The following is a 7,500-nucleotide window of genomic DNA, read 5'->3' on the forward strand; positions in this document are numbered from 1 at the left end:
CACCACAGCTGAATGATGGAAATATTCAACATCCTGTCTCCCCCAATCACCTCCAATGCATCAGAAAATGTGATATAAACTGGCACATGTGGGGGAAGACCAAATACCCTCAAATCCCAGTAGAGTTCTAATGATGCTTTCTTCAATCTGGGTAATTTTGTCACTAACTTTGATAGAGGATCATCCTCCGCTTCAGCCATCTCATCATCTTCATGTATGACTTTATCATGAATTGGCTGCTTCTGAGGACGTGTGAACTGAAGATAAGAATTTACGTCAAAGCTTTGTCAACAATTATATGAAGAATAAACATAGAAATACTAAGGAAAAAGACATTATACCTGTGGAGTAGCGATGTGGGACATGATCAATGCTCTAGGCCATGCAATAAATGATCCTATGGCCTCCCCCACAAAGTTAATTTCTGGAGTGGGTACAGGCACCTGAGCCTGGGGATCCCGAACCTCGTCAATGGTCACACGCACGTGTTGGGGTAATATGCAACACCATGAATGGTCTCCCCTCCCTCAAGCACTCGTCTGACAACCACAATGCGTGGGGGATCCCCATCAACCAACAGCTCATATTGACCGCTATATTGAGTGGGGTCTACAGCAGAGCATGATCCTTTAGTGCTGACACGAGGTGGTGTGGGAGTTTCATCGACCCCCATGTTGCCTTGTATCATGGAATGCAGCTTTTCTTCAAGCGCTCTTTGTATTTGTTTTTGTTCTTGTAGTTGCTCCATGAATCGTTGCTCCATTGATCTCATGCTTTGGTTGAGTCTTTCCTCCCATTGAAGATCCATCTGCCTCAGTGTCTCCTGACTCATTGATTGGGGGGTTTTCTGTGTAGGGCCAAAATAGTCACGAAGACCAATCGCCCCAGGAACTCCACGTACACGTCCTGGGTGCTCGGGCCTTCCAATGGCCGTTGTCAGAATGTCGTCCCTACCTTGGCCAGCAAATGTGCCCTGAGTCTGCTGCTCAACCAACTCATCCTGCACATAAAAAAACCAAGTTACTTAGAAGACATGCTGTGATAGATACACAATCAAATAACTGCTTATAATTTGAACTTACAATTCTCTGTGAGATCAAGGCAGCTGAGGAAGATGTCATGTTCCCATCAGATTTAGTCCGAGCAGCCTTCCACAGCTCGTACCTAGCAGGTGCAGGTGCTAGGTCCGGCGACTCAAGTCCCAAGGCATCGGCTCTAGACTTTCTCAGTTTCTTCTCCAGTTTTGCATATCCACCTCGTGATAACAAGTGGGGTGCGTCGTTTAACCTTTGTCTTTCTTGGGCGGCTAACCTTTTATCCTGTGAAACCATGTATATAAGTAAGTGTAAAATCATAAAAACTCAATGAAAGACGATCTTAAGAAACATACCTTCCATTCCTCAGACTCTCTAGATGCACGAAATTGCATCCAATCCTCCTCTGTGAAGGTATAATGCTGAGATGGATTTTCATGTTGTCTATCTCCAAAGACATATAGTCATGTCAGCCTTGTCTTGAAATCCCTCCATCTTATCGCTATATGCTATAACACTTTCTTTCTGATTTGCATTGTGTTTGGAATATCAAAATGTTGCTGTTTAAAACAAAAAACTTGTTACCAAAAGAAAACATAACAGATAAGTATATCACAAATTGCATGAAGTCTAAACATACCTGAACATCTTGCCATAAGAGGTTCTTGTCGACCTCTGGGACGTCATCCCAACATGCATGAAGGATAGAGACATGACTTTTTGCTAACTTGCCCAGATAACTCCTAAACCTATCAGCATTTGGCCCTGATGGATGACCTGATCTGGGGTCAATGTCAACATGCCTCCTCTGACCATCCACGCGTCCGGATGTCACATCTGCCACTCGGGTGACGCCTCGTCCACGTCTGCTCTTTCCCGATCCTGAGTCTGAGGCCGACATACCTGAAAAATTATACAACGTTAGTAATAATTCAATTATGATGAACATACATATAAAGTCAATAAAAGTGAAAATATTAACCTATTAATTAATTGTTTTTTCCCAAATGCCTTCATTGTGATCGCTACGAATTGCCTGCATTACATCGGCAACGTCATCAACTGGGTCTTCAGTGGGTCTACATGCAACAGATGTTGTCTCAAGTATATCAAGAGAATCGTCATCCTCATGTCCATGCATGTTTCTACCTTCTAAAACCACTGACCATTTGTTATTCGATGGATCACTTACGTAGAATATTTGTCTTGCTTGACTAGCCATGATAAATGGTTCATCAGTGTAATTCATCTTGTTCAAGTCTACCAATGTGAAACCAAGGTCATCCATCATGACACCAGAATTTATATCAACCCATTTACACTTGAAAACTGGTACTCTAAAAGTGACGTAATCAACTTCCCATATTTCTTGTATTATTCCAAAATAACTGATACATGTTGTGATTGGATTTTTGTCTTTAGAACTAGCAAAGTGCACAGCCTCAGCTTGTAGTGTGACGCCACTATTTTGAACTCTGCTTTTGTCATCTTCTACCTTTGTCTGAAACGAAATATTGTTTATATAGTACCCACCATATGTAATGACCTCTGTGTTCGGCCCACGAGATAACCTCAATAAAGTTTCAGAAACATGTGGAGTCGCATACATCTTTTTCTTAAACCATCCCAAGAAGGTTTTCACATGTTCATTAAGATGCCATTTTTCCATCATTTTTGGGTTTGCTGCCTTTATTTCATTAACGTGGTCAGAAATGTAAGGAATCACATCAACAGTGTTGTTTAAGACGTACAAATGAGCTTGGTCAATTTCTTTTCTGCTAACACTTTGAATTCTCACACCTCGAACACCCTTACCTTCACATTTTCCTTCATTTTTGCTCTTGGGAAGACCGACGGGTTCACAAGATGGCATATAACTTGAACAAAATTCAATGGCTTCTTCTGCAACTTATCGCTCTATGATTGAAGCTTCTGGTCTATACTGATTCTTGACATATCCCTTTAAGATCTTCATGTATCTTTCAACTGGGTACATCCACCTTAAGAAGACCGGCCCACATATTCGAATTTCTCTGACTAGATGAACAATCAAATGTACCATGATGTCAAAAAAGGAAGGTGGAAAATACATCTCCAATTGACATAGTAGTCTTATTCCCTCATTTTCCAATTCATCTAAACCTCGAGGGTCAACAACTTTCTTGCAAATGGCATTAAAGAAAAAACTCAGACGTGTCAGAATACCCCTAACAGAAGGAGGTAATATACCTCGAATAACAACTGGTAACAACTGTTAAATCAATACATGACAATCGTGAGACTTTAAACCAACTAGCTTTAAGTCTTGCATAGACACAAGGTTACTAATATTTGAAGAATAACCTTGTGGAACCTTCGCACTTCTTAAACAGTTACAAAAACTTTGTTTTTCTTTTTTGGAAAGTGTGTGACAGGCTGGGGGCAGATAGGTGCGTCTTCCTATTATCTGTGGATGTAACTCAGATCGGATTCCCAGATAGGTGCGTCTTCCTAATAAAGTTCCGATAACACTGTCACAAACATTTTTTTCAACGTGCATCACGTCAATACAATGTCTAACATCAAGTTCACACCAATATGGAAGCTTAAAAAATATCGATCGTTTCTTCCAGATGTTCTTTGCATAGGTACTTTTATGATGTTTTCCAAACACAATGTCAATGTTTTTCACTTCGTTGTACACCTCTTCACCATTCCGGGGTCTGCACACAACCTCATGCTCAGCACTTCCATTAAATGCTTTTTTCAATCTACGATAAGGATGATTACGAGGAAGAAATTTTCGATGTCTTGTATATACTGTCTTCTGACCATGCTTCAACTGAAGGTAACTAGTGTTTTCTTCACATATGGGACATGCAAAATGACCTTTAACACTATAACCGCTCAAGTTTCCATATGCTGGGAAATCATTTATAGTGCAAAACAACATTGCACGTAAACGAAACTGTTCCTGAACATGTGAGTCAAACACGTCGATGCCTTCTTCCCACAACAATTTCAAATCATCAATTAAAGGTGCTAAGTAAACATCAATGTCATTTCCAGGTTGTCTAGGACCCGATATCATCATGGACAACATCACATATTTTCTCTTCATGCACAACGAAGGAGAAAGATTGTAAATCATCAACATAACTGGCCACAAACTGTGTTTGCTACTTAAGTTTCCATAAGGATTCATACCATCAGTTGCAAGTGCAAGCCTTAAGTTTCTTGGATCTGCACCAAATTCAGGGAATTTGTCATCAATTTTTTTCCATTGTGGAGAATCAGCAGGGTGTCGAAGAAGATTATCGCACTTTCTTTCGTCAGAGTGCCATTTAAGGTTCTTTGCATCTTCTTTAACAGAGAACATACGTTTGAACCTAGGTATTATAGGCAAATACCACATCACCTTAGCAGGTGCACCATCATTACCTTCATCACCAGTGACTCTGTCAGATTTCTTTTTAAAACGGGATAAACCACATGTTGGACAATACTTTAACGAAGCAAACTCCTTTGTGTACAAAACACAATCATTAAGACAAACATGTATCTTTTGATATTCAAGACCCATTGGACATAAAATTTTTTTGGCCTCGTAATTACGAATAGGTAGAGTATTATTTTCTGGAAGCATCTCCTTCAACAACTCCAACAACTCGGTGAAACTTTTATCGGTCCATCCATTCCTTGCTTTTAAACTAAACAATTTTAAAGTTGAAGACAGACGTGTAAAGTTCGAGCATCCTGGGAACAACGGTTGCTCTGAATCATTAAAAAGAGAATCATACAAATTAGCCCTTACAAAATTATCTTCACCGACATCACGTATCATGTCCTCTAAATGGTCACTCATCCATTGTTCCACATAATCCGTTCCTCGTGACGTGGTTTGCTGCTCCAGTAGTTCTCCATGCCAAGTCCAAACGGTATAAGTCCTCATTATGCCGTACATGAATAGATGGTCACGCACATTGCCTAAGTCTTGCCGTATTTGATTAAGACAACGCACACAAGGACAAAAATATGTCCCGTTGACAGACTTAGCATTTTGTTCAACGTATTGCAAGAACTTCGAAACACCCTTCTCATATTCTTCACTGATGCGACGTTCCTTCATCCAGCTTCGATCCATACTATGTTCGTAAAATCATTAGTTCAAGTGTTTTAACTCTCACAAGGTTAGGCCCTACCCATTCAAAAAAACTAATTTTCATAATTATATCAGCCACGTGCATTGAAGTCTACATCATAAAATTGATAAGATTTCGGCAGCATTTCGCATTGGTCTCCGAAATACACGAAATGAGAGTAGTCAACGATGACCACAATCAAATATGCATCCGGAGAACAACACAAGTACTGAACCGAAATTTTATCAATCTTATCCTTAAACTCCAATTGACATGGAATTGCAAATTATGGAAATTAATTTTCTCAAACTGTCCAATCGGACAATTCAAAATTTAACACAAACGATTAAAAGATTAATCATTTGTCTTAAATTTCAAACGGGAACTAAGTGTCACTCAATGATTTGATACTTATATAATAACACAACTAATACAGATATATTCAAAAGCCAATTACGCAGTCACATTTTACAGTAAAAAACGTGCATTCACAAAACTCAATTACATGCATACAAAAAATTTTCAACCAACAAGCTAACCTGAAAAGTAGATTCGAAATGAAAAGGATGAAAACGGAGGAATGAACGGCCTAAAACGCAGTCCAAAAACAGTCAAAGAAGCCGTCCAAGAACACGCAAGAGTCTGCAAAAAAACGGACCGAAAACGATTTCTAATCGGTTCAAATCAAAGGTATTTCATCACAGAGCAATGTAATCGGATTTAAAATGAATTTAAACGGTCCAAAAACGAGAAAACTCACCTGGAAATCAATGGCGCAGCAGCGTTTTGCGGAGGAAGACGATGAACAGTGTTTTCGCGTTTCCAAACGTTAACTGGTCACGGGTTCGCGGGAGCACGATATTATACTCTTAGACGTCCGGCGAGCTTGTTGACGGACGTCTATAATATTATAGACGTCCGGTTCGTCACTAATGTGACGTCTTTGAGGATTTAAAAATGATATTCGCGGGTGGGTTTAAACGTCAGTTCTTGGTTGCGCCGACGTCTTTAATATCATAAACGTCCGTTTTGGGGGGCTAACGTCTATTATACTGAACAACTGAACGTTTCAACTCCCCCATGGCAGCCCCTCAACGTCGGTCCTAAGAGGGCCCGGACGTCTATAATATTATAAACGTCCGGCCCCGCAGATTGGACGTCTCAGGACCTGAAGAGAATTAAATATCCAACCACCCTGTCAGTACATTAAACGTCCGTTATGCGGGCACAGACGTCTATAATATTATAGACGTCCGAGCCCTCCCAAAACGGACGTGTAAGGTCCCTACTTGGGAAATTGAAACGTTCAGTGTCAGCCTCGTAGACGTTCGTCCCCCTGACACGACGTTTAAGGGCTGCCATGGGTACTTGAAAACGTTCAGCTTATAAACGTTCAGTTGTCAGCCTTTTAACGTCCGTCTCCTAGGACGGACGTTCACTGAAGTATAAACGTCCGTCTCGGTCAGGGACGGACGTTCAAAGGCTGCACATGGTTTTCACTATTCAGCCTATTAAACGTCCGTCACTTAGGACGGACGTTCACTCAAGTATAAACGTCCGTCTCGGCCAAGGACGGACGTTCAAAGGTAACACATGGTTTTCACTGTTCACCTTATAAACGTTCAGTTGTCTGCGTATTAAACGTCCGTCACATGGGACGGACGTTCAATCAAGTATAAACGTCCGTCGCGGGCAAGGACGGACGTTCAAAGAGCTGATAGGTGTTTACTAGTTCAGCCTATTAAACGTCCGTCACCCAGGACAGACGTTCATAACATTATAAACGTCCGTCTCGACAAGGGACGGACGTTCAAATGGCTGACACGTGTTCACTTGTTCAGCCTATTAAACGTCCGTTACCAAGGACGGACGTTCAGAACATTATAAACGTTCGTCTCGGGCAAGGACGGACATTCAAAGAGCTGATAGGTGTTTAGTAGTTCAGCCTATTAAACGTCCGTCACCCAGGACGGACGTTCATAACATTATAAACGTCTGTCTAGACAAGGGACGGACGTTCAAACGGCTGACACGTGTTCACTTGTTCAGCCTATTAAACGTCCGTTACCAAGGACGGACGTTCATAACATTATAAACGTCCGTCTCGACCAAGGACGGACGTTCAAAGGGCTGACACGTGTTCACTTGTTCAGCCTATAAACGTCCGTCACCAAGGACGGACGTTCATAACATTATAAACGTCCCTCTCGATCAAGGACGGACGTTCAGAGGCTGACAGGGGTTCAATTGTTCACCCTATTAAACGTCCGTTTGCCAACGCGGGACGTCTATAATCTTATAGACGTCCTGCTCGACCTAGGACGGACGTCTACAGTTCCACTTAT

Source organism: Vigna umbellata, chromosome 5 (genome assembly GCF_029865625.1).
Source record: "Vigna umbellata cultivar VRB3 chromosome 5, Vumbellata_1.0, whole genome shotgun sequence".
NCBI lineage: Eukaryota > Viridiplantae > Streptophyta > Magnoliopsida > Fabales > Fabaceae > Vigna > Vigna umbellata.